At 41.2% G+C, this 25,517-nt stretch overlaps 1 protein-coding gene and 10 non-coding genes across 11 annotated transcripts in view; 6 read left to right on the forward strand and 5 right to left on the reverse strand.

The window, feature by feature from the left end:
- The window catches only part of LOC133452321 (NLR family CARD domain-containing protein 3-like), a 674,416-nt gene that overhangs the window by 110,866 nt on the left and 538,033 nt on the right, over positions 1-25,517 (forward strand). The gene's annotated exons all lie outside the window — the stretch shown is intronic.
- Positions 3,183-3,271, reverse strand: trnay-gua (transfer RNA tyrosine (anticodon GUA)). Its single transcript is given in 2 exon segments — positions 3,183-3,218; positions 3,235-3,271. It is a non-coding gene; the product is annotated as a tRNA-Tyr (tRNA).
- On the forward strand, positions 3,663-3,736 carry trnat-agu (transfer RNA threonine (anticodon AGU)). The gene has a single exon. It is a non-coding gene; the product is annotated as a tRNA-Thr (tRNA).
- trnak-uuu (transfer RNA lysine (anticodon UUU)) lies at positions 4,922-4,994 on the forward strand. The gene has a single exon. It is a non-coding gene; the product is annotated as a tRNA-Lys (tRNA).
- Positions 5,442-5,513, reverse strand: trnag-ucc (transfer RNA glycine (anticodon UCC)). Its single transcript has one exon. It is a non-coding gene; the product is annotated as a tRNA-Gly (tRNA).
- trnat-ugu (transfer RNA threonine (anticodon UGU)) lies at positions 6,406-6,479 on the reverse strand. The gene has a single exon. It is a non-coding gene; the product is annotated as a tRNA-Thr (tRNA).
- trnar-ucg (transfer RNA arginine (anticodon UCG)) lies at positions 7,244-7,316 on the forward strand. The gene has a single exon. It is a non-coding gene; the product is annotated as a tRNA-Arg (tRNA).
- Positions 15,184-15,256, reverse strand: trnak-uuu (transfer RNA lysine (anticodon UUU)). Its single transcript has one exon. It is a non-coding gene; the product is annotated as a tRNA-Lys (tRNA).
- Positions 15,711-15,783, forward strand: trnak-cuu (transfer RNA lysine (anticodon CUU)). Its single transcript has one exon. It is a non-coding gene; the product is annotated as a tRNA-Lys (tRNA).
- Positions 16,574-16,646, forward strand: trnat-agu (transfer RNA threonine (anticodon AGU)). The gene has a single exon. It is a non-coding gene; the product is annotated as a tRNA-Thr (tRNA).
- Positions 17,203-17,274, reverse strand: trnaw-cca (transfer RNA tryptophan (anticodon CCA)). Its single transcript has one exon. It is a non-coding gene; the product is annotated as a tRNA-Trp (tRNA).

Below are 25,517 nucleotides of genomic sequence, written 5' to 3' on the forward strand. Positions count from 1 at the left end.
TTATCACGGTGCGCTGAAGCAGGGAAACATCTAAAACATGCAGGAGGACCAGGATTGAGAAACACTGGACTAGAAGCTGTTGTAATTCCAGCTGTAGCGCTGTTAATATGCCACTTTATTACGTTTTAACATCTTTTAACATTCAGGCGTAAAAGTAAGGCGTAGAAATTTGATCCGATGTTTCGGGGATCAAAAGAGCCGCCGGTCCGGCCGCATCAGCAGCTCACGGCCGGAGAACAGACGCGATCGCCGGGTCAACCCACGGCCTCATCCCGGGGAGAAACCTGCAGCCCTGTGGAGAATTGTCACCGGCTGAAATAAATCATTTAGGAAATAAATGTTGGTTTAATAGATTAAATCTAACAGTTGTAGCTGTCACGTTAGTTTGTCTGAATATAAAGTGAAGCTTCGTGTTGTTACTAGATGGATATATATATACCACAGACAGAACAGAGCTGTATATCTTATAGCTCAATGGGTTGATTAGCGACTTTCGTACAGCAAACGGCGGTTCGATTCCAGTCGGGCTATATTTTGCAAATTTCCCCGATGTGGGACTAATAAAGGATTATCTTATTTTAAATGTTGAAATAGCAGTAAAACCAAATTCATTGATGAAATGACATAAGGGATGGAAATGGATTTTAATAAATGTATTGAAATGAACATATCAGTCTATTGAAGTTAATTTTATTTTATTTATCTTCTCCTCTCTGTCGAGTAGCTCTCTCTCCATCTTCTCCTCCTTGTCCAAACCCTCTCTCTGCATCTATTTATTTCAGCTCCCGGACAAATTCTCTGTCAAAACACAGAAATGAAAGTTATTTCATGAAAATACAACGAACTACCGATATATAACGTTGTCATAACACTTAGTTCACTTTTATTTACGTAGCAAGCATGCTAAGATAACTAACAAAAACCTAACATACTATTAAAAACCCACAATTTTTAATCGTTGTCCTTACACTAAATTGAATTAAAAAGGTTATATATTAAAGTTACTTACATTTATATTCCTCCTTCTCCCTCTCCACGGTGTAACTAGTCCTTTCTGCCTTCACATCACATCACTGTCCAATTGCAGCTGTTTTCTCAATAAAGCTTTGAGGAAAAAAAGAAAAAAGCGCTGCCCGGCCGAGGCCGCATTGCATTCTGGGATATTGTAAGCGAGGTAGGCTGTCTGAAGCATGCTGCGGATTTTTTTCCAGATCAGTACAACATCCGGGTATTTTTCGCACACTGCAGATTTCCTTCTGTTCACATACAGCATACTACTTACTACACTTTGGACAAATCAGTGTATACTTGTAGTACAGTATGCGAATTCGAAAACGGCCTGTGACTGTGGAGAAAGAGAAGCTCCAGCAGAAACATGTGACCTCCACTCTCCAGGGGGAAGTTCAGGGAACATATCAGCCTGTGGTAAAGTGGAAGTGACTGCTGGTTCAGCAAACGCTGGTTTATCACAAGCTGCAGACGGCTGAGCTTCACTTCATAACACTTCATATTCATCATTTACTATATTGATGTTTTACTTAATTTTTTAGTGTTTCTGCTCTTCATGTAACTTTCTGTCCTGAACATTTTATCCTGGTTCACGTCTGCAACCTCAGGACCTGGAAACAGTGAAGATCAGGAGTCTGGGGAGTGACGTCACACCGCCCCCTACAGGAACATGGTTACATGACATGTGGTGAGGTTTTTAAAGAGGAAAGAAGTCACGTGTTTAAACACTTTTCCTCATGTCTGGATTTCTTTTTTAATATATTTAATCATTTTCTTGATTTCTCGAATCCAGGCCTGGGCGCCTTTGCTGCATGTCATCTCCATTCTCTCTCTCTACCCCCTTCCTGTCTGCAACTTGATCAAAGGGCCACTAGAGCCATAAAAAAAAAAAGACTGATCAATGACCATACTTTTAGTTAATTAATTCTTTATAAATGAGTTATTTTTGGATAATTTGACAAAGTTATTTATAAACATGCTGCTACCTAAATGTAAAAGAATAAACCTTTTCATCAAGTGTAGTGTGTAATGTGACCACCAGATGGAGACAGATCATCTTCATGTAAATAAAAAGGTTCAGCTTTTGTTACTTTCTTGAAGGGAACATATCTGACAAACACAAGGATGTGTATCTGAAGAGACTCTGAGTTCAAATCTTTTAAACACCACAACCTTGTTGCTGTGCTTAGTACCACCCAAAGTTGACCAAATGTCCTCCAGAGAGATTGTAAGATGCAGATTGTAAGATGCAGATTGTAAGATGAAGATTGTAAGATGCAGATCGTAAGATGCAGATTGTAAGATGCAGATCGTAAGATGCAGATCGTAAGATGCAGATCGTAAGGGCTTTGTGACGTGACAGACACAGACAACAGTAGAATTATCCCTGCGATCATTGCTCCATGCAACTCAATATCATTTTGCATGCTGTCCCTCTTATGTGGGTAGTTCAAAGCTGAGATGTTAACTTCATAACAGGGATAACTTTCATCTAAAACACATCGTAAACCTTTCTGAAAGTCCCAAAGTCATCTTTTTCTCCAGAATGTGTGCTTTTAGGGTTGATTGAGGCAGGATTTGGACCTATTTGTCTATTCCAATAAGTTTTGTTTAGTTTTGTTTCTGCAGTTATGTCAGTGAACACAGTGTGAGGTTGGAAGAAGAGTTTACGGAGGTGTGCCGCCCCTGTCGTCAGGTAAGGGCATTTGCTTCGAATGAGATATGAGGAAGGAAGAGAATGAATAAAAGAGGTCCCATGAAAGACAAACATAATGCATGAGCCGGGGCAGATTTGGAAACATTATGGAAGACGGCCTATCCTGCGGCACCTTTGAAGTGTACATTTCCGGGCATACACAGAGACAAATGAAAAAAGCAAGTAAATAAATAAATGAGACAGAAGAAGAAACGTGTACACTACCAATGTTGTGACTGGTAGAGTATTAAAGATTAGGATTTTTTGAGCTAGCCAGGAGTTGAACCTAGAATCTTCTGATCCGTACTCAGACGCGTTATCCATTGCACCACTAGCCCTTTTTGATTGTAACATGTGGAAACACACGTGGTGTAACAACTCAGATGTCCCAACCAAAGTAGATGGCAGTGGCCAAAGCCATAGCCGAGTACAGTGATGAAATAGAGTCCCGCTCTGGGAAGATGAAAAATAAAGGCAGTCCTTCGAGCCGGAGTTGAACCAGCGACCTAAGGATACCTGTTTTACTGGTTCTACAGTCCTCCGCTCTACCAACTGAGCTATCGAAGGAGGATGCCTGTTGACAGATCCATGACTTGTGTATTCTTCTACCAAGGCCTGAAACTGGGAAAAGGAAAAAAAAAATTCGAACCCTAACCCTGAATGACAGAGAAGAAGGAACGTGACATTTTACTGTACGGACACATCAAGTGGCATTTTATCTAGTTTTATGAAACTGCCACTCAACGAGTTTGATTCTCAGCCAATTGGTGTATAAAAGCGGGTTTTACTACTTTATAGTTAGTCTAAATCTACTCAAAGGGGGTTTTTACTGCATCCTGACATGTGTGGGACATGGTGTATTTTTTTGGGGGGGGTTATGCAACGTTAGTTTGTGAGGCCCCGGTTGTTTTTGGTAAGAGAAATCACCATGTAGACGAGGTAAGTGAGAGGTTACAGACGCCCTGTGGTTTAGTTGGTCAAAGCGCCTGTCTAGTAAACAGGAGATCCTGGGTTCAAATCCCAGCAGAGCCTCTAAACTCAAATGTCTTGAGATGCCTGAAAGATCATGTATCTCTCATTCCTGGTTGTGGCACTATTTTTCAAATGCTTGCTTAATTATAGCACAGTACTTTGTCAAAAGTAATCCTGCTCTTAGGGAAAGTGGATGTTCTCTGTTTTGTCATTCTATTGGAGAACTTCTAATCTCTCCTTATTTTTGTAATAACCGGAGAGGGTAGCTAAACCAAAATGTCCTCTAACGGTTGAATGTGAGTTAGGACACCAGATCTAACTATTTAAGGCTCTATAACCACAGAGGGACTAAAACCCTCAATCTTCTGATCCGAAGTCAGACGCCTTGTCCATTAGGTCATGTGGTCCATGAGTTGCTCCTTTTTCTCATTAGTTTCATTCCTTTCCCAACCTTGGGGCACACTGTCCTGCATGTCTTAGATGCTACCCTGCTTTCAGCACACCCTGATACAAGTATCTGTGTCAAAAACAGAGCTGTCCAGACCTTTACACCACGTAAAGAAAAACACATTTGGTCAAGAAGAATTGGAGGAGTTCCCCACCATGTTGGACAAGTGAAGAACAGCAAAGCATTAAAGTCATAGAACAGATTATGTAGACATTACATCCCTCTCAATCAGTCAACATCTCTTAGAACAGGGGTGTCCAAAGTCAGTCCTCGAGGGCCGGTGTCCTGCATGTTTTAGATGTGTCCCTTTTTTTATCAAACCGTGATACGAGGAGCTTGGTCATCAACAGAACTATCCAGACTTTGATGACAAGGTGGTGATGACCATTAATTGGAATCAGGTGTTCATATGTATCAGTCATGCATATCCAAAACAGGCTTTCTCCCCGTCGGGGAATCGAACCGGTCTTCTGTGTGACAGGCAGAGATTCTGTCCACTATACTAACGAGGACATCTGACAATCTGTGATCGATAGTTTACAACAAAATTGGTCCCGGCAGGTTAGCTGTGAGATAAGTACGGGAACAAACCTCAGACTAATGTTTCTGATTCTGATTCTGAAACTTAATAGACTGCCTTCTAATGGCCCGCCTGCTGAATATCAGAAGAGTGGTTCTTCATGATCACACCTCCTAATAAACTGCCTTACACTGACTTACAAGGTAAAGTCTACCTCTGAATTGCCTTATATCTGTAAAAACATGAAGAAAAGAGGAAAGAAAACATTCCAAATATGACCTGAGTAGCTCAGCTGGAAGAGCATCAGACTTTTAATCTGAGGGTCCAGGGTTCAAGTCCCTGTTCAGGTGATTATCTGATGACCACAGTTCCTGACTGTAAAGACACAACCTGATCATTTTCAAGACTGATCTTAACCAATCAACGAAAAACAACAAATGGAGAGAGACAGAAATAACCCAGGATCTCCTGTTTACAAGACAGATGCTTTGACCAACTAAGCCACAGGGCCCTCAACACACGTCTTCAACTTGTTATAAAAACCCTGTTGACACAACAAGTTCATTCTACCTCTGGAGCAGCTTTATTTCACCTCACTGTGATATATTTAGTACACAAACCTGTTCCACTACTGTCCTGCTTTATGTGAAGTAACAGAGCTATGAATGAGGTGAAAAATGCTATTTCTTTTATTTTTTTCTGTTAAGGCATGAAGACAGGAAGTTCTAAGAGTTACGAGTTCCATGGAAAGAACTGTGTTCAAGTGTGAAAATTCAGATTCTTCACAAAAGCAGTGCTGCGACGGCCGGGAATCGAACCCCGGTCAACTGCTTGGAAGGCAGCTATGCTCACCACTATACCACCATCGCACAGTTCTGGCACATCAACGTCATAATTTCCGCAACACACTGCATGTTGTTGATGCCAAATTCTGACCATACCATCCGAATGTCGCAACCGATATTGAGACTCATCATACCAGGCAACGTTTTTCCAAACTTCTGTTGTCCAAATTTGGTGAGCCTGAGTGAATTGTAGCCTCAGTTTCCTGTTCTTAGCTGACAGGAGTGTGGCTGGGAATCAAACCCAGGTCAACTGCTTGGTAAGCAGCCATGCTGAGTGACCACTACACCACCAACGCTGCAGGAAAGAACCTGAAACTGCTGAATGAGACGTCACAGTTTTCCAGCATTACGACCAGATGAGCAGTCTCCATGTCAGGGAAAGTAACTATTTGATGATGTTTCTCCAATATCACAAGATACTTACCTCCATTTGTCCCTTAGCTTATACAACAACTTCTAGATTACCGTCTTCATGTTTGCAGGTATATTCAGTTACACATGTGGAAACAGCATCCTCTTAAAAAGAGACCATAGACTTGGAGAGGTTTGTCATTGACATTTGAATGAACAGATCTCTCTTTGTACCCACTCCTGACTGGATCAAAGCTTTCTCAAGAACCCTGGCAGTGACGGTCAGCCAACGACTGTTCACTGATGACCAATAATCACCTCAATATTCATGAGGGCTGGTAAATGTGATGAGTTCAGTCTGCTTTCTACTGCTTAGGAAATGTCACATGAAGAACTTACTACACTGAGAAACATTGTAATTGTTGACAAACAGTTTCCTCCCTAACGGAGGAGAAGACTTTATCCAACCGTGTGGAAAACCCAGAAGTTGGATACTTTTTTCCACATGTACATGGTTTTAAACATTACAGGAGTTACATCCTTACCTTTGTCTATATGAGTTTAAAGGCTCTGCTGGGATTTGAACCCAGGATCTCCTGTTTACAAGACAGATGCTTTGACCAACTAAGCCACAGGGCCCTCAACACACGTCTTCAACTTGTTATAAAAACCCTGTTGACACAACAAGTTCATTCTACCTCTGGAGCAGCTTTATTTCACCTCACTGTGATATATTTAGTACACAAACCTGTTCCACTACTGTCCTGGCTTTATGTGAAGTAACAGAGCTATGAAGGATGGTAACTTTTATACTTACCATATATGGTTACCTGCCTCCTAAGCGGTGATTGATTTATCTGAATGTTGGACAGTTCACCCAGGGTGCAAAAGTAGCCAGGACGCCTCTGAATTGTGCACGTTACCAAATGTGGCAACAGCGCCCTCTGCTGTTGTTCTTCTTCCTTAATCTTATACAAAAACATCTAAACATGTATGAGACATTTAAAATTGCTGGTTCAAACACTTGTAGAAATGGTCTTCATGGCTGTTGTGCTTCAACATTTGTTGTGTTATTTTCTTGTAATTCTTATTTTATTCATGTAAAAATGTGCTTTATAAAACAGAGCTGATCAGCAGTTTTCATTCACCATAAAGTTTAAAGATTATTTACATTGAGTGTGGGTGCATTGCCTACAAATTGTTCAACTGGTCCAGATGAAGCTGATATGCTGCACCTGGGCAGCAGAGGGAGGAGCTGAAGGGAGCCTGACTGAGCGTCCTGGGTGTGTTCAAAACACCCACTACATTTGGAAACATTTGCAACGTTGTGGATAACGTTGGCTTTCGGTGGAAGATTCATACTTCACCCTAACCTCTCGGTCACCTCAGAGAAGCAACTCGTGGACCACATGGCCTAATGGACAAGGCGTCTGACTTCGGATCAGAAGATTGAGGGTTCAAGTTCCTCTGTGGTTATTGAGCCTTCAGATAGTTAGATCTGGGGCCTCATGTACTAAGAGTGCGTGGATTTCAACGTGAATCCGTGCGTGGAATTAACAAGACCGCAAAAATTCATATGTACAAAGCTGTGCGTACGCCCAAATCCACGCAGGTTTCTCTGTACATCCCAATCATCGTGGATTTGAGCGCACATGCGGGAGCACAACACTCCGCCCCGTCTCCTCCCTCAAATATATGTTTGAATATGATATGAAGATAATTATCCATTAAAAACCGCTCATCCTAACAAGAAATGTGCAAAACAGGTAAAACAAATTTAAAAAAAAAACATCGGCTCTGAGCTGGAATAAATAATTCATTCTGGGGCATTTAGGGGTGTCGGACTCCAGTCCTCGAGGGCCGGTGTCCCTGCAGGTTTTAGATGTTTCTCTGCTTCATTGCACCATGATACAAGTGACTGTGTCATCAACAGAACTATCCAGACTTTGATGACAAGCTGGTGACGATGATTAATTAGAATCAGGTGTGTTAAAGCAGGGAAACATCTAAAACATGCAGGACACCGGCCCTTCTGGGATTCAGTTTGACCCCTACATTATGGTGTTCTTTGCTTTGCGTTGCGTTCGGTGAAGAGTTGTGGTTTTATTATGATCGTACGGGTTTGTTAATGTTTATGGGCAGCGTTAGTGCATCATTACACTCTGCTTTTCTTGTTTGTATTTTAAGAACCGATACCAGAATTTTTGGTGGATGAAAAACGGCTCCTCGTTCCGCTTTATTGTCATGCATATTATATACTAACGGATTAAGACCAATGTACACGTTTATTGAGTCTTACACATTGTGGATGTCCGCGATCACCTCTCTCATAAGTATAACAATGTGAACATTATACATTTATATTTAAAACATGAAGCATCACGATCTGATTCCTCTGCTGCAGAAATAAAGACAATTTGTGCCGACGGGATTATCGAGGTGCAAACGTGAGAAATAAAGAGCAAAGTTGCTGTAACTCGGAGTGTTTCATCCGCAAGAGGAGGGACAGGTGTTGTGCCAAAAAGTGATTGCCTCCCAGAATCTGATTTCTCCCCTGAAAATGGGTCTTTTTACCTGCCAAATATTGATTGAAGGCCAAATACAGTTAATGAAAAGTTGTTTCTGCCTAAATCTGACTTGATCACATTCTTGAGCTTCATAATCTGAAACTCTGACGTTGTAGCGCTCTCGCTCAACGGGCTGCTGTGCGCGCTCCCGCGGACAGAAATCAGAAGAAATCAGATTCTGGCAGGAAATCACTTTTTGGCACAACACCGGTTTTTGCTTCAAAATTAATTTTAATGTATTTCTGTCCAGACACAGTTATGGGATGTTTTAGGGTCTGGCTTTTATCTCCAGTACTCGTCCCATACGGTCGTCATGACGACGGATATGTCCGACCTGCAGCTCCAGCTGAAGCATCATGTTGGTCTGAACCGGAGCAGCTGGTCCAGTTCAGGACAGAGATCCAGGAGGATCCTCTTGGTACCTGAACCAGCTGATGGTCCAGTCTTAGTCCTGGACCAGCAGGTCCAGACTAAAACAGCTGATGGTCCAGTCTTAGTCCTGGACCAGCAGGTCCAGACTAAAACAGCTGATGGTCCAGTCTTAGTCCTGGACCAGCAGATCAGTCTGGTCCCTGAAGACTCGCTCCTGATCCTGCATCAGCAGGTTCCTCTAACGGAGCCAAAGCTCCATCAGGATTTGCAGGTTCCATCGTTGAGCTCCTTTAGTTGTTTGTTCAGATCATGTGGTTGATTGTAAGATTGTTGCAGCTCCACTCTTGTGTAATTTATCTGGTGATGTCGGGACTGTCATGTCCTTCACGTGGTCGTGAACTTATTGTTGACGTTACGTTTCCTCATATTCTGCACTTCACTGCATCACCAGTGAGTGTCGCCAACGGACAAAACCTCAGAAAAGTGCGTACACCAGCCTTAATGTGTGAGAGAAGGACCGCAGCTTTCTACGTTCACGTCATTCTATGTACATCCGACCGTGAGCGTTGAAAGTGGCGTACGCACGTTTTTTGTGCGCCGCACTCTTAGTACATGAGGCCCCAGCTCTTTGAAAAAGCGCTCTCTGCGGAGCGCGTTTTTGTGGAGCGCACGGTCTCTAAATCCTCCAACAGTGCAAGATAAGCCATGGTACTTGTATTTTCTTTTCAGATCGTCCTGCCAAAGCTGTCTTTTATAGCTTGTCACACCAATTATTCAAAATGTCTGAATTACTTATGGATAATTTTTATTAATTGGAGGAAACGGGGAACATGTGAACATGTTCCCCGTTCAGTCACAGTTCAGCGATCTCAAACTTCACATGTAAAGTTTGAGACTCTTTTAATGGGTTCTATTTGTAGTTTTACTGTTCTACCACTAGGTTTTGTGCGTACGCATGGTCGGAGCTGTGCGTATATTTACACGTGTTTCTGCGCACAAATACATGTTGATAAATACCATACTTTGCCTGAGAATGCTCGTACGCACGCTTTACGCACAGATCTGTGCGTACGCACGGTTGATAAATGAGGGCCCTGGATTTTTTTGTGCGTAGGACGTTTTCTGGATTTAAGCGTACGCCATGTTTCAGTAGGAAATCCACGCAAGTCTTTGTACATGAGGCCCCAGCTCTGTTGGTGTTAGCACCTCCAAGCAGGAGCTTTAGACTCCAACCAAATCTTAATTTATATGGATAATCTTCCAAGAAATATATCAAACATGGTCAACATAATTATTTTACAAGCCAAATATCACATACATAAATGCAAATGGAATAACAGCAAACCCTCCATTGTAAAACTGAAAAATGAATGTAAACTGTACTTAGCATCTCTTAAACCAGTGTTTCTCAATCCTGTTCCTCATGGGCCCCTGTCCTGCATGTTTTAGATGTTTCCCTGCTTCAGCACACCGTGATAAAAGTACCTGTGTCATCAACAGAGTTGTGCAGACCTTGGTGACAAGCTAATTAGGACCATTAATTAGAATCAGGTGTGTTGGTGCAGGGAAACATCTAAAACATGCTGGACAGGGAACACAAGGACCAGGGTTGAGAAACACTGTGAAAAAAACGATATTGCCAAAAGCTTATATGAAACGATGTCTTTGTTTCTTAATTTTTATTAATACACTTCCCATAGCTTGTCAGTAAATGTATCTTTTTTTTTTTTTGCTCTCAACCCCCCCAAATGTTGAATATTTGTAGATAATTGATTATTTTGTTTCATTTGCCTTTTGTTGTAAACTCTACAGAATTTTGTTCAATAAAGTTTGAAAACCTCCAAGCGGGAGCTGTTGTTCCATATATGGTCAATTGGAGGCGTTTCTGAACGCAAATGACGGTAACCGTGCACGAGCACGGCAGTTTAGAACAGGTGGGATTTATCATCACTGATGTGCGTACGACCAGCGTCCGCACGTTTGATAAATCCGGATTTTTTTGTACTTACACACGTTCTAAATTTCACTCCTACGACAGAATTTAGAACCTTTTCTACGCACTGTTGATAAATGAGGGCCCAGGTTTATATGAATGAACCTGGGGCCTCATGTACTAAGAGTGCGTGGATTTCAACTTGAATCCGTGCGTGGAATTAACAAGAACGCAAAAATTCCGATGTACAAAACTGTGCGTACGCCCAAATCCACGCAGGTTTCTCTGTACATCCCAATCAGCGTGGATTTGAGCGCACATGCGGGAGCACAACACTCCGCCCCGTCTCCTCCCTCAAATATATGTTTGAATATGATAATGAAGATAATTATCCATTAAAAACTGCTCATCCTAACAAGAAAATGCTCTGAGCTGGAATAAATAATTCATTTTGGGGCATTTAGGGGTGTTGGACTCCAGTCCTCGAGGGCCGGTGTCCCTGCAGGTTTTAGATGTTTCCCTGCTTCATTGCACCATGATACAAGTGACTGTGTCATCAACAGAACTATCCAGACTTTGATGACAAGCTGGTGACGATGATTAATTAGAATCAGGTGTGTTAAAGCAGTGAAACATCTAAAACATGCAGGACACCGGCCCTTCTGGGATTCAGTTTGACACCTACATTATGGTGTTCTTTGCTTTGCGTTGCGTTCGGTGAAGAGTTGTGGTTTTATTATGATCGTACGGGTTTGTTAATGTTTATGGGCAGCGTTAGTGCATCAATACACTCTGCTTTTCTTGTTTGTATTTTAAGAACCGACACCAGAATTTTTGGTGGATGAAAAACGGCTCCTCGTTGTTTATTGTCATGCATATTATATACTAACGGATTAAGACCAATGTACACGTTTATTGAGTCTTACACATTATGGATGTCCGCGATCACCCCTCTCATAAGTATAACAATGTGAACAAAATACATTTATATTTAAAACATGAAGCATTACGATCTGATTCCTCCGCTGCAGAAATAAAGACAATTTGTGCCGACGGGATTATCAAGGTGCAAACGTGAGAAATAAAGAGCAAAGTTGCTGTAACTCGGAGTGTTGCATCCGCAGGAGGAGAGACAGGTGTCGTGCCAAAAAGTGATTGCCTGCCAGAATCTGATTTCTCCCCTGAAAATGGCTCTTTTTACCTGCCAAAAATTGATTGAAGGCCAAATACAGTTAATGAAAGGTTGTTTCTGCCTAAATATGACTTGATCTCATTCTTGAGCTTCATAATCTGAAATCTGACGTTTTAGCGCTCTCGTTCAACGGGCTGCTGTGCGCGCTCCCGCGGCCAGAAATCAGAAGAAATAAGATTCTGGCAGACAATCACTTTTTGGCACAACACCGGTTTTTGCTGCAAAATGTATTTTAATGTTTTTCTGTCCAGACAGTTATGGGATGTTTAGGGTCTGGCTTTTATCTCCAGTAGTCCTCCCATACGGTCGTCATGGTGACAGAGATGTCCGACCTGCAGCTCCAGCTGAGATCATGTTGGTCTGAACCGGAGCAGCTGGTCCAGTTCAGGACAGAGATCCAGAAGATCCTCTTGGTGCCTGAACCAGCTGATGGTCCAGTCTTAGTCCTGGACCAGCAGATGCGTTTGGTGCCTGAGGACTCGCTCCTGATCCTGCATCAGCAGGTTCCTCTAACGGAGCCAAAGCTCCATCAGGATTTGCAGGTTCCATCGTTGAGCTCCTTTAGTTGTTTCAGATCATGTGGTTGATTGTGAGATTGTTGCAGCTCCACTCTTGTGTAATTTATCTGGTGATGTCGGGATTGTCATGTCCTTCACGTGGTCGTGAACTTATTGTTGACGTTAAGTTTCCTCATATTCTGCACTTCACTGCATCACCAGTGAGTGTCGCCAACGGGCAAAACCTCAGAAAAGTGCGTACACCAGCCTTAATGTGTGAGTGAAGGACCGCAACTTTCTACGTTCACGTCATTCTTTGTACATCCGACCGTGAGCGTTGAAAGTGGCGTACGCACGTTTTTTGTGTGCCGCACTCTTAGTACATAAGGCCCCTGGTCTCCTAACTCACATTCATTCTTTACAGGTCACTTTGGTTTAGCTACCCTCACGGAGGGTACGGAGTTCAATAATACACACAATATTTGATCATTTAAAAAAGGGTGGCATAAAACATTCAGGATGAAAGGAAAAATTGGGAACGCTCCACGATTGTGCGTGTCATCCTTGCGCCCCCCTGGACACCCTTCTTCTCTGTTCCATTTGTTCCATTTGTTCCATTTGTTCCATTTCTTGTTCCAATTTCCACCAGCCAATCACAATCAGAGCCCGAGTTTGTTCCAATTTGTCGACCAATCAGAGCCCGAATTTCTGGGTTCACTTTTTGTAGGGTTTCCCCGTCTCGACATTCTCGTCTTGCATTCGGTAAGTAAGGACATATACAATATTTTCCAATAACTAGTTAAACCAGGTGGAACATGACCACAGTAACCGTGATGTTTTTACAACGTTATATTGTAAAATGACCGAGTTTGGGCCGGTTAAATCGACGCAGACCCTCTCGTCTCTCTCATACCTGCGCTGCGCGCACACACACACACACACACACACACACACACACACACACACACACACACACACACACACACACACACACCCTTAACGGGACAGGGCTGGCCGGTAACAACTGTATGTGACGTCAGATTAGTTTAATTACACCACATGATTGTAAACTGCTCATCCTGCCATTACTGTCTGATCACTATACTGATCACTGATCAATATCTGACTGTGACATCACTGTCGTCTGCTCGTTTCATGTCTAAACTGTATTGTAAGTTACTGTAAGTTGTGTTTTATTGCAGTCATCATTCTCTCTCTCCTTCATTCTTATGTGATTTAAAGGCACCAGGTCTGAGCCATCGGGTCCAGCCGCCCCTGACTCTCCCAGAGCCTCTGGAAACCTCTGGAAACCTTTGGAAACCTCTGGAAACCTCTGGAAACCTCTGGAAACCTCTGGAAACCTCTGGAAACCTGGGGATTATTTATTTACTTGCTTTTTTCATTTGTCTCTGTGTATGCCCGGAAATGTACACTTCAAAGGTGCCGCAGGATAGGCCGTCTTCCATAATGTTTCCAAAACTGCCCCGGCTCATGCATTATTTTTGTCTTTCATGGGAGCTCTTTTATTCATTATTTTCCTTCCTCATATCTCATTCGAAGCAAATGCCCTTACCTGACGACAGGGGCGGCACACCTAGAGTGGTTAAGGCGATGGACTGCTAATCCATTGTGCTCTGCACGCATGGGTTCAAATCCCATCCTCGTCGTGCTTGCATCTTTTCTTTATGTAGTGTTGTGCAACTCAGGTAGCTTGGCTGTCCAGTTATCGAAGGGTTATTAATAATTTTACTCAAGAATTATTAATAATTAATAAAGTCGACTATTTATCAAATTGAATGACCAATATGATAAATAAAATCCTCGGGGCACCACCCTGTTCCTTAAGCAGGGAAATGATAACTTTTACAGCAGAATATCAGTCTCAGAAATTAAGGTTTATGCCTAATACAGTAATTGAAGGGTGAGATTCGAGCACTAGGCTCTGTCAAACAAATCAATTGTGACCAAACTGCATGAAACAACAGAAACCACTCATTAAAAATCAATCAGAATTTATTTACATACAGGTGTCAAAAGATGATAAACGCAACACCCCAAATAAAATCCTGATGGCACACTACGTAAACAGGGACAGAAATTATACAATGCAAAAGTTCCAGTCATCTGTGTGTGCGTGTCTGCATGTGTGTGTGTGTGTGTGTGTGTGTGTGTGTGTGTGCGTGCGTGCGTGCGTGTGTGTGTGTGTGTGTGTGTGTGTGTGTGTGTGTGTGTGTGTGTGTGTGTGTGTGTGTGTGTGTGTGTGTGTGTGCGTGCGTGCGTGTGTGTGTGTGCGTGTGTGTGTGCGTGCGTGCGTGTGTGCGTGCGTGTGTGTGTGTGTGCGTGTGTGTGTGTGTGTGTGTGTGTGTGTGCGTGCGTGTGTGTGTGTGTGTGTGTGTGTGTGTGTGTGCGTGTGTGTGTGTGCGTGTGTGTGTGTGTGTGCGTGTCTGCATGTGGGTGTGTGTGTGTGTGTGTGTGAGTGTGTGTGTGTGTGTGTGTCGGATCTCAGAATGGCTCAGGAATTTATGACCGAGGGGAGCGTCTGGGTGTGTGTGTGTGTGTGTGTGTGTGTGTGTGTGTGTGTGCGTGTGGGGGGGGGGGGTTAGTACGAGAGGAAGAGAGAGAGAGATGCAGAAGAAAAGTAAAATAATGGACACTCTTAAATAATTTCTCATTACCAGAAACCCAAGACCTTCTGATCTTTCCCACCCAGAAATGAAAAGATGAATATTGAAAATGATCATGTCATTACTTAACAGTCAGAAATAGCTGTCAGCAGTTAATCCACCTGAACAGGGACTTGAACCCTGGACCCTCAGATTAAAAGTCTGATGCTCTTCCAGCTGAGCTACTCAGGTCATATTTGGAGTGTTTTGTTTCTTCTTTTTCTTCATGTTTTTTCAAATACAAGGCATTTCAGAGATTTTGAAAAGTCCTGGAGGAACTTTCAGTGGTTGTTCCTCTTAAACATGACAGGAAATGCTGCTCAATTCTGCTTTAAACGTTGCAGGTGACACTTTACCTTCAGGTTTAGTTTTATTTGAACCCAGCCGGTGGAGAGATGAAATCTGTGAGAACAATTTATAATCTTAAAATGGTATATAGAATAATTATTATAGCAGCACGGCGGATAATCGGACCCGCTGGTACCGTTTTGTTTCTTGGTCCTGTAGTTCTCCTTTTTCAGCGTCTTCCAGCGGAGCTTGATCTGGTCTGGTGTTCCTACAAATGCTGCTTTGTGCAACGTTTCACTCACCTTTTTCTAAATCTCGCTATCCCGGTACTTTCTACCGTCTACAAACAGCACCTGAAGCCCGGCTAGCTCAGTCGGTAGAGCATGAGACTCTTAATCTCAGGGTCGTGGGTTGGAGCCCCACGTTGGGCTGAAGTCACATTTATGAAGTTTGTTTGAAGTGTAGAGTCCAGGTTGAAGGTGAGCAGAAAGGAATCACCTCCACTGCTGTTCTGGTCACTGAGATGGATTTTACTGGGTGAGACTGGTGACATCACCAATGACATCACATGTCTGATGACATTCCAGGATTTGATGAAATTATTTGTATTTATAACAATGTATGTGAAGCATGTAATTGATTTGTTGTTATCAAATGTAGTAACAGCGCCTTCTGCTGTTTATATTGAAACATAAACATTTTGCTTAACATTCTGCAGTGTACAACATAATCTCAGGTATCTGAGACTCTATGGAAACCATCCCAATCTCATGTGCAGTAACATCAGAAATTATAACCGATGTTGTAGTTTGTTAAGGATCTGGGGCCTCATTTATAAAAGAGTGTGTAGGATTCATACTAAAAGTGTACGTGCGCTAAAAAGCCGAAATTGGCGTGCGCACAAAGAAAATCCTGATTTATAAAAACCGTGCCATCTGTGCGTAATGTTCGCTTTATAAATCACAGTCCAGCTGGAAGGTTGCACACGTGTATTCGCCTCATACCCCGCCCTCTACACGCCCACTTTATACCATGAATGGTGAATGCAAACTACTTGATGACTGTATTTGCATATGAATGAGCCTGCTGAGCATGTGCAGCGCCACCTGCAGTCTGTTTTCTGCTGTGCGTCAGGATGAATGAGACGTGTCGAGCCACCGTGCCACTAAATTTCACAGAGACTGAGATCAAGATGTTGTTGGGTCAAGGTTTATGGACTACGGCTTGTGGCTTAGTTGGTCAAAGCACCTGTCTAGTAAACAGGAGATCCTGGATTCAAATCCCAGCAGAGCCTTTAAACTCAAATGTCTTGAGATGCCTGAAAGATCACATATCTCTCACTGCTGGTTCTGGCAGTATTTCTCACACGCTTGCTTATTTATAGCAGAGTACTTTGTCAGAAGTTCTGCTGCTCTTAGTGAATGTGGATGCTGTTTTGTCATTCTATTGGAGAACTTCTAATCTCTCCTTATTTTTGTAATAAAAAATAAGGAGAGGGTAGATAAAGAATCCTCTAATGTATGAATGTGAGCTAGGACACCAGATGTAACTATCTAAAGGCTCTATAACCACAGAGGGACTCGAACCCTCAATCTTCTGATCCGATTAGGCCATGTGGTCCACGAGTTGCTCCTCTGAGGTGACCGAGAGGTTAGGGTGAAGTATGAATCTGGTCCACGAGTTGATCCTCTTTCTCAAAACCTCAGAAATGTGCGTGCATCAGAGTGATCAAACAGTGATCATGCAGATTTGAACAATTCCAGGTACATATCAAAGTTTTCTGTTGCAGCTAAAGTTAGTCTGGTTGGTGAACTCGTGAGGATGGATAAAACAAAAGTGAATGTTCATTCTGACCCTGATGTGAGTTGAACACATAACCTTCTGAGCTGGAGTCAGACGCGCTACCATTGCACCACAGAGGCTTTTCTGACATTTCTGAGGTTGTTTAATGAACACAAATCTAATCATAGAGGGCAAAAAGTAAGTCTGTTATGTAATGTAAGTCTTCACAAGGTTTTCTACGCTGTTGCTGGTATTTTGGTCCGTTCCTCCATGATCTCCTCTAGAGCAGTGATTGGTCCGTTCCTCCATGATCTCCTCTAGAGCAGTGATTGGTCCGTTCCTCCATGATCTCCTCTAGAGCAGTGATTGGTCCGTTCCTCCATGATCTCCTCTAGAGCAGTGATTGGTCCGTTCCTCCATGATCTCCTCTAGAGCAGTGATTGGTCCGTTCCTCCATCATCTCCTCTATAGCAGTGATTGGTCCGTTCCTCCATGATCTCCTCTAGAGCAGTGATTGGTCCGTTCCTCCATGATCTCCTCTAGAGCAGTGATTGGTCCGTTCCTCCATGATCTCCTCTAGAGCAGTGATTGGTCCGTTCCTCCATGATCTGCTCTAGAGCAGTGATTGGTCCGTTCCTCCATGATCTCCTCTAGAGCAGTGATTGGTCTGTTCCTCCATGATCTCCTCTAGAGCAGTGATTGGTCCGTTCCTCCATGATCTCCTCTAGAGCAGTGATTGGTCCGTTCCTCCATCATCTCCTCTAGAGCAGTGATTGGTCCATTCCTCCATGATCTCCTCTAGAGCAGTGATTGGTCCGTTCCTCCATGATCTCCTCTAGAGCAGTGATGTTTTGGGGCTGTCCCTGGGCAACACAGACTTTCAACTCCCTCCAAAGGTTTTCTATGGGGTTCAGATCTGGAGACTGGCTAGGCCACTCCAGGACCTTAAAATGTTTCTTATGAAGCCACTCCTTCGTTGCCGTGGCGATGTGTTTGGATCATTGTCCTGCTGAAAGACCCAGCCACGTTTCATCTTCAATGTCCTGCTGATGGAAGGAGGTTTCACTCACAATCTCACCATACATGGCTCCATTCATTCTTTCCCTTACACAGATCAGTCGTCCTGGGGTCCGTTTCACAAAGCAGGTTTAGTGAAAACTCTGAGTCTGTTAACCCTGAAATGAGGGAAACTCTGAGTTTTCCGTTTCACAAAGGGAGGTAACTCAAACCAGAGAAAGAGAGGTAACTCTAGCCTGTTTCACAAAGAGAGGTAACTTAAGCTCTCGGTCAGTTACCGTAGTAACAGACGCTCTGAACCTAACCTGGTCAGTTACCGTAGTAACAGACTCTCTGAACCTAACCTGGTCAGTTACCGTAGTAACAGACTCTCTGAACCTAACCTGGTCAGTTACCGTAGTAACAGACTCTCTGAACCTAACCTGGTCAGTTACCGTAGTAACAGACTCTCTGAACCTAACCTGGTCAGTTACCGTAGTAACAGACTCTCTGAACCTAACCTGGTCAGTTACCGTAGTAACAGACTCTCTGAATCTAACCTGGTCAGTTACCGTAGTAACAGACGCTCTGAATCTAACCTGGTCAGTTACCGTAGTAACAGACTCTCTGAACCTAACCTGGTCAGTTACCGTAGTAACAGACGCTCTGAATCTAACCTGGTCGGGACCAGGTTTATATCGTGAAACCTGGAGTTTCTCTGCGTCTCCACCTCTTTCAGAGACACACGCACATTTGATTTCCTCATTCATTCAGTCAGCAGGCGAGTTTTGGCAAAGTTCTGCCGTCTGTCATTAAAAACAGAGTCAGTATATTAGACGTCCATTGTCACGAACATGGCATGTCCTTTTGATGAAGACACAATTGATGAAGGTGCAGCATTAATGCGCAGAGAATTAAATATTCGTCGGGAGATGGTTATCAGACCACGTAATACATGTACATTATACATAGTCTCATTACAGGCAAAGCAATATATGTTAATCCTTTATTTGTTATAATTTTGATGATTGAATTGTTTAATGATTTCATAATATATTTGTAATTTTTTTAGATTTTTTATTTGGGGTTTTCATAAACTGTGAGCCATAGGCTAATCATCAAAATTATAACAAATAAAGGCTTGAAATATCTCACTTGCATGTAGTGGGAAATAATATTTGTTTCACCTTAAGTTGAATTTACTACGAATGAAGTTTTGCAATATATTCAAATGTTCCGACCTCCACCTGTATATTATTACATGAATAAATAAGAGCATAATACAGGGGTCTCCAACTCCGGTCCTGGATCCACCTATCCAGCATGTTTTAGGTGTCTCCCTGCATGAACACCAGGGCTGTCCCTGACCAAAATGGGGCCCTAAGCGGAAAAATTTCTTCGGGCCCCCCCCCCCAGGTACAAAACGACAGTATAATGAAATGCCATTGAACTTGACAACCTTTATTAGTAAGAACAAAGAACAAAATTATAAACCTAAATTCACACTGAATTAAATAAATAAATAAAATAAATAAAGCGGACTCACAAAGAGTGAGTAAAATGTAAAAGTAACTTCAAAGTAAATGAACAGGCAGGAAAAATAACTTAACACTGAATAAAATAAATAAATTTTGAGTCACAAAGAACAATTAAATATTAACAGTAACTTCAACTTGTGTCTACAAAAACAGTCAGTCAGACCATTGAGTCTTTCAGGCACTGAAAGAGCGCAAAACAAGCATGTGTGCCTTTTACAGATGCACACGTCTGCATTTTCTGGATGCAAAGTCATCAATGAGGTCGTCATATGACAGCTGCTGTGTGTGCTGAGTCTCCCTTGGTCACAAATTTCATCATTGACCCTGTTATGACAAGAAATTCAGACAAGAAATCCATCATACAAGCAGATCATGAAGATGTTTTCTGTTCTTAATGGTAAACTACAGAATGAAATTCAAGTAAATACTAGTCTGAAAAAGATTAAAACGCAATTAATGCAAATACTACAACAACAAATAATAATCACTGATTTAAAACTGTTACAAATATAATACTAATATATGTATACTATATTAGTAGTATCTACTATAATCGGTTATAATGCAAACTACAACCACTAATACTGGCAGTACTACTACTTCTATACTCATACTAATATTAATTAAAAAAAACTATTGCTATTGCTATCTATTATTACTATTATTGTCATTATTATCATCATTATTATTAGCAGTATTATTATTATATAGGCTACAACTACAATCCTAATAAATATATAATAATATAATATATAATAAAACATCTCCAGACCACAGTCCACATCTACTGGAGGCTAGCAGCATCTCTCCTCCTACCTGCAGCAGCTACAGCAGCAGTGCTGAGCATGGAGGATTAGTGCTTGCTTATGCCACAAAGTTTTACATTTTTACTAGTGCTGGAGCACTAACTTCAACAAATACCCACCTTCGAGAGAAGCACGAGTTTCCTCGTGTTTTGCTTTTTTTTTCCTCTTGCTCGCGCCTGACTCGTAGGTTCTTTTCGAAGCCATCACGTCTTCACCTGCAGCTGCTTGACAAGTGCCTGCAGCGCATCTGACCAGTGATTGGTCAGATCGATTGCTGTCAATCATTGCAGTGACGACGCGTGCGGTGTCAGATTACAAAAAAAAAAAAAGGTCTCTTCTTCTCCCTCTTCTCCTGCCTCGCGCTGACAGCTGATCTAGTAGCGCGCACCACGGCTGTGCATATGCGCATCCTTTGCGCAAAACGGGGCCCCTATCGGATCGCGGGGCCCTACGCACTGTGCGTGATCTGCGTGTAGGCAGGGGCGGCCCTGATGAACACACCTGATTCTAATCAATGGTCGTCATTAACTTGTCATCAAGGTCCGGACAGTTCTGTTGCGGACACAGCTCCTTGTATCATGGTGTGCTGAAGCAGGGAAAGATCTAAAACATGCTGGATAGGTGCTCTCCAGGACCAGGGTTGGAGAACCCTGGCATAATATGTGTCTGTATTGGTTCAATACGGAACGCAACTTTTAATTCTCAATTACGGAACAATTCAAGGGACGGGTGGCAAGCCTACATAAACCTGTCCAAGCCATCAAGGAGTTCCACAGGATTGCAGGTGAATGATGTGGAGATCTGTTAAATTAATTTTATATTATTCTGTGCTGCGGTTTTACTCTTTTTTCGAAAAACATGTTCAAATTCGCCGTATGCGCGCATTAAAATCTCTAATTCCATTCGGGTGAAAAAGGACACGGCGTGAAGTATGTGGATCTGTGGATCTTCAGATGCAATGTTTCCTCAAAGGGATTTTGTAAATTGAAATGATAAATAAAGTTTAAAATAAAAAAAAGAAAAAGTATGTGGCTCTTTTGTTGTTGCCGGTTGCCATGGTGAATCCTTGTATCAGTGCTCTACTGATGATGGCTTTTTATTTCCCTCACGCACGAGCTTAACTCCAGGTGAAACTACTTAGAGTTGAGTAAATTACCTCAAATCCGCTGTTCTGGAACCGAAAACTCAGAGTTTCCGATCTCAGAGTAGATCAACTAAGAGTTCAGGATTAGACTCAGAGTTTGTTGAACCTGCTTTGTGAAACGGACCCCAGGTTCCTTTTCCTAACCCTAACCTTTATCCCATTCGTCTAAAATTCAAGTCTTAGATTTATTTAATTTAAAAACAGCATTAAAAAGATTTTAATCTTAAAAAAGTTATGTCATCCATTTTTTTTTTAAATTAGTCTCATTTAAAAAACAAGGATAAAAGTTATTTATTTTGAAATAAGTAATTAAAATAAACATTACATTTATTTGATCAAAAACAAGGTTAAAAGGTCTAAAATAATAAAATTAAATTCTAACCCTAACTCCAAATAAATTTTTTGTAGTGATGAAATTCATTAAATTCATGGATAGCGATTAAAAATCTTATGGGAAATTAATAAAGCATAATTTACTCATAATGCTTTTAAATTCCTAATGATTATTGAGGAAGACCGGACACGGTTGAAACGTTGCCCCAGCACACACTCATTTGGTATTTTGATTTGTTAATAATACATTTTAATTATTTTTATTTTTTGTAGAAAGCTTAAATAGTTTTATTTAAAATCGAATATTTAATTTCATTTAATTAAAAAAAAAAGATTTTACATTGAAACTCAGTATATATTTTTTTCTTTTCAATTCATATACATTACAAAATCACCTTTTAGAAAACCTTAAAATGGAATGGTTTTATTTTATTTGACTTTTATATTTAAAACCAATTTTCAGTAACCCAAGATCTGGTGACAGAGCAGCAGGAGGAGCTTACATGAATATATTATTATATTAATATATATTCTATTGGGACAGTGCAGACGTGCTTCACAGCTCTGAGCCAGTGAAGAAAACTCTTAAAAGAGTTGAAACGTTGCATGGAGGCACACATTTATTTGAGTTGGCACACATTTGCTTTATTGATTATTAATCACTTTTTTCATTTTCCTAATAATTTTTTCATCATATAAAAACTCCTAAAGGTGATGAATGAGTGAACAAGCGTCATTGGGAGCTGTCCGGACAGACCGGACACCTCCTGTCTTTGGGGGACAGGTTCCTTTTCCTAACCCTAACCTTAATCCCATTCCTCTAAAATTCAACTATCAGATTTATTTAATTTAAAAACCGGGTTAAAAAGATTAATCTCAATAGGCATTCATTTTTTGGTCTTTACTTAAAAAACAAGGTTAAAAGTTATTTATTTTGAAATAACTAAAATAAACATTACATACATTTAACTAAAAACAAGGTTAAAAGGCTAAAATAATAAAATGATATTTCCATCAGTATTGAAGGGGTTAAGACAGTAAATCATTTCTGTGTAAAGTTGCTGGTAAAACAGCCGCTAAAGACGGTTAAAAACAGAGGGTATAAAAGGCGGAGCCACCAGGGGTCCGTTTCACAAAGCAGGTTCAACAAACTCTGAGTCTAATCCTGAACTCTTAGTTGATCTACTCTGAGATCAGAAACTCTGAGTTTTCGGTTCCAGAACAGCGGATTTGAGGTAATTTACTCAACTCTAAGTAGTTTCACTTGGAGTTAAGCTCGTGCGTGAGGGAAATAGAAAGCCATCATCAGTAGAGCGCTGATACAAGGATTCACCATGGCAACTGGCGACAACAAAAGAGCGACATACTTTTTATTTTTTTTATTTTAAACTTTATTTATCATTTAAATTTACAAAATCCCTTTGAGGAAACATTAGTTTGCATCTGAAGATCCACACACTTCACGCCGTGTCCTTTTTCACCCGAATGGAATTAGAGATTTTAATGCGCGCATACAACGAATTTGAACATGTTTTTCGAAAAAAGAGTAACACCGCAGCACAGAATAATATAAAATTAATTTAACAAATCTCTACATCATTCACCTGCAATCCTGTGGAACTCCTTGATGGCTTGGACAGGTTTATGTAGGCTTGCCACCCGTCCATTGAAATACGGAATTGTTCCGTAATTGAGAATTAAAAGTTGCGTTCCGTATTGAACCAATACACATATTATGCCAGGGTTCTCCAACTCCAGTCCTGCGGGAGAGCACCTATCCAGCATGTTTTACATCTTTCCCTGCTTCAGCACACCATAACACAAGGAGCTGTGTCAGCAACAGAACTGTCCGGACCTTGATGACAAGTTAATGACGACCCTTGATTAGAATCAGGTGTGTTCGTGCAGGGAGACACCTAAAACATGCTGGATAGGTGGATCCAGGACCGGAGTTGGAGACCCCTGTATTATGCTCTTATTTATTCATGTAATAATATACAGGTGGAGGTCGGAAGATTTGAATATAGTGCAAAACGTCGTTCGTAGTAAATTCAACTTAAGGTGAAACAAATATTATTTCCCACTACATGCAAAGTGAGATATTTCAAGCCTTTATTTGTTATAATTTTGATGATTAGCCTATGGCTCACAGTTTATGAAAACCCCAAATAAAAAATCTAAAAAAATTAGAATATATTATGAAATCATTAAACAATTCAATCATCAAAATTATAACAAATAAAGGATTAACATATATTGCTTTGCCTGTAATGAGACTATGTAATATACATGTATTACGTGGTCTGATAACCATCTCCCGACGAATATTTAATTCTCTGCGCATTAATTCTGCACCTTCATCAATTGTGTCTTCATCAAAAGGACATGCCATGTTCGTGACAATGGACTTCTAATATATATACTGACTCTGTTTTTAATGACAGACGGCAGAACTTCGCCAAAACTCGCCTGTTGACTGAATGAATGAGGAAATCAAATGTGCGTGCGGCTCTGAAAGAGGCAGAGACGCAGAAAAACTCCAGGTTTATTGAGATAAACCTGGTCCCGACCAGGTTAGGTTCAGAGCATCTGTTACTACGGTAACTGACCGAGAGCTTAAGTTACCTCTCTTTGTGAAACAGGCTAGAGTTACCTCTCTTTCTCTGGTTTGAGTTACCTCCCTTTGTGAAACGGAAAACTCAGAGTTTCCCTCATTTCAGGGTTAACAGACTCAGAGTTTTCACTAAACCTGCTTTGTGAAACGGACCCCAGGAGGCTCATTCTGCTTCTGGCATTCAGAGAGACAACATCTCTCTCCCCAGAAACCTGTTCACAGTTTTACTGTTTCAAGCCTGAGGAAGACCCAGAGAGGGTCCAAACCTTTTCATTTGGAACACTTCCTTAGCTGTTTTTAATTTAAAAACACCTTTTTGTTCATTTTATTTAATAAAAAAAATCTTTTAATTCTTTTTCATTAAAATTAGTTTAAAATTCCTTTTATTTTTTTAAATAAAAAAAATAGAGGATTTCTTTCCTTCTTTTTGGAAAGCACTTTTTGTTATTTTTATTCATTGGTGATTTCATTTGAACCTTTATTTATTATCACTCTGAGCCAGTGTTGCTTTGTGCCTTTGCCTGAAGAAAACTCTTAAAAGAGTTGAAACGTTTGCATCGAGGCACACATTTGCATTATTGCTTTTTTATCACTTTTTTCATTTTCCTAATAATTTGTTCATCATATAAAAACTCCTAAAGGTGATGAATGAGTGAACCAGTGTCATTGGGAGCTGCCCGGACAGACCGGACACTTCCTGTCTACGGGGACAGGTTCCTTTTCCTAAACCCTAACCTTAATACCATTCCTCTAAAATTCAACTATCAGATTTATTTAATTTAAAAACAGGGTTAAAAAGACTAATCTTAAAATAGGTATGGCATTCCTTTTATTTTTTTTTGTTTTTTGTTTTGTTTCAAAACCTCAAATAGAGAATTTCTTTCCTTCTTTTGGAAAGCACTTTTTGTTATATTTATATTTTATCCATTGGTGATTTCATTTCAACAGTCAT

Source organism: Cololabis saira, chromosome 10, assembly GCF_033807715.1.
Source record: "Cololabis saira isolate AMF1-May2022 chromosome 10, fColSai1.1, whole genome shotgun sequence".
Classification (NCBI taxonomy): Eukaryota; Metazoa; Chordata; class Actinopteri; order Beloniformes; family Belonidae; genus Cololabis; species Cololabis saira.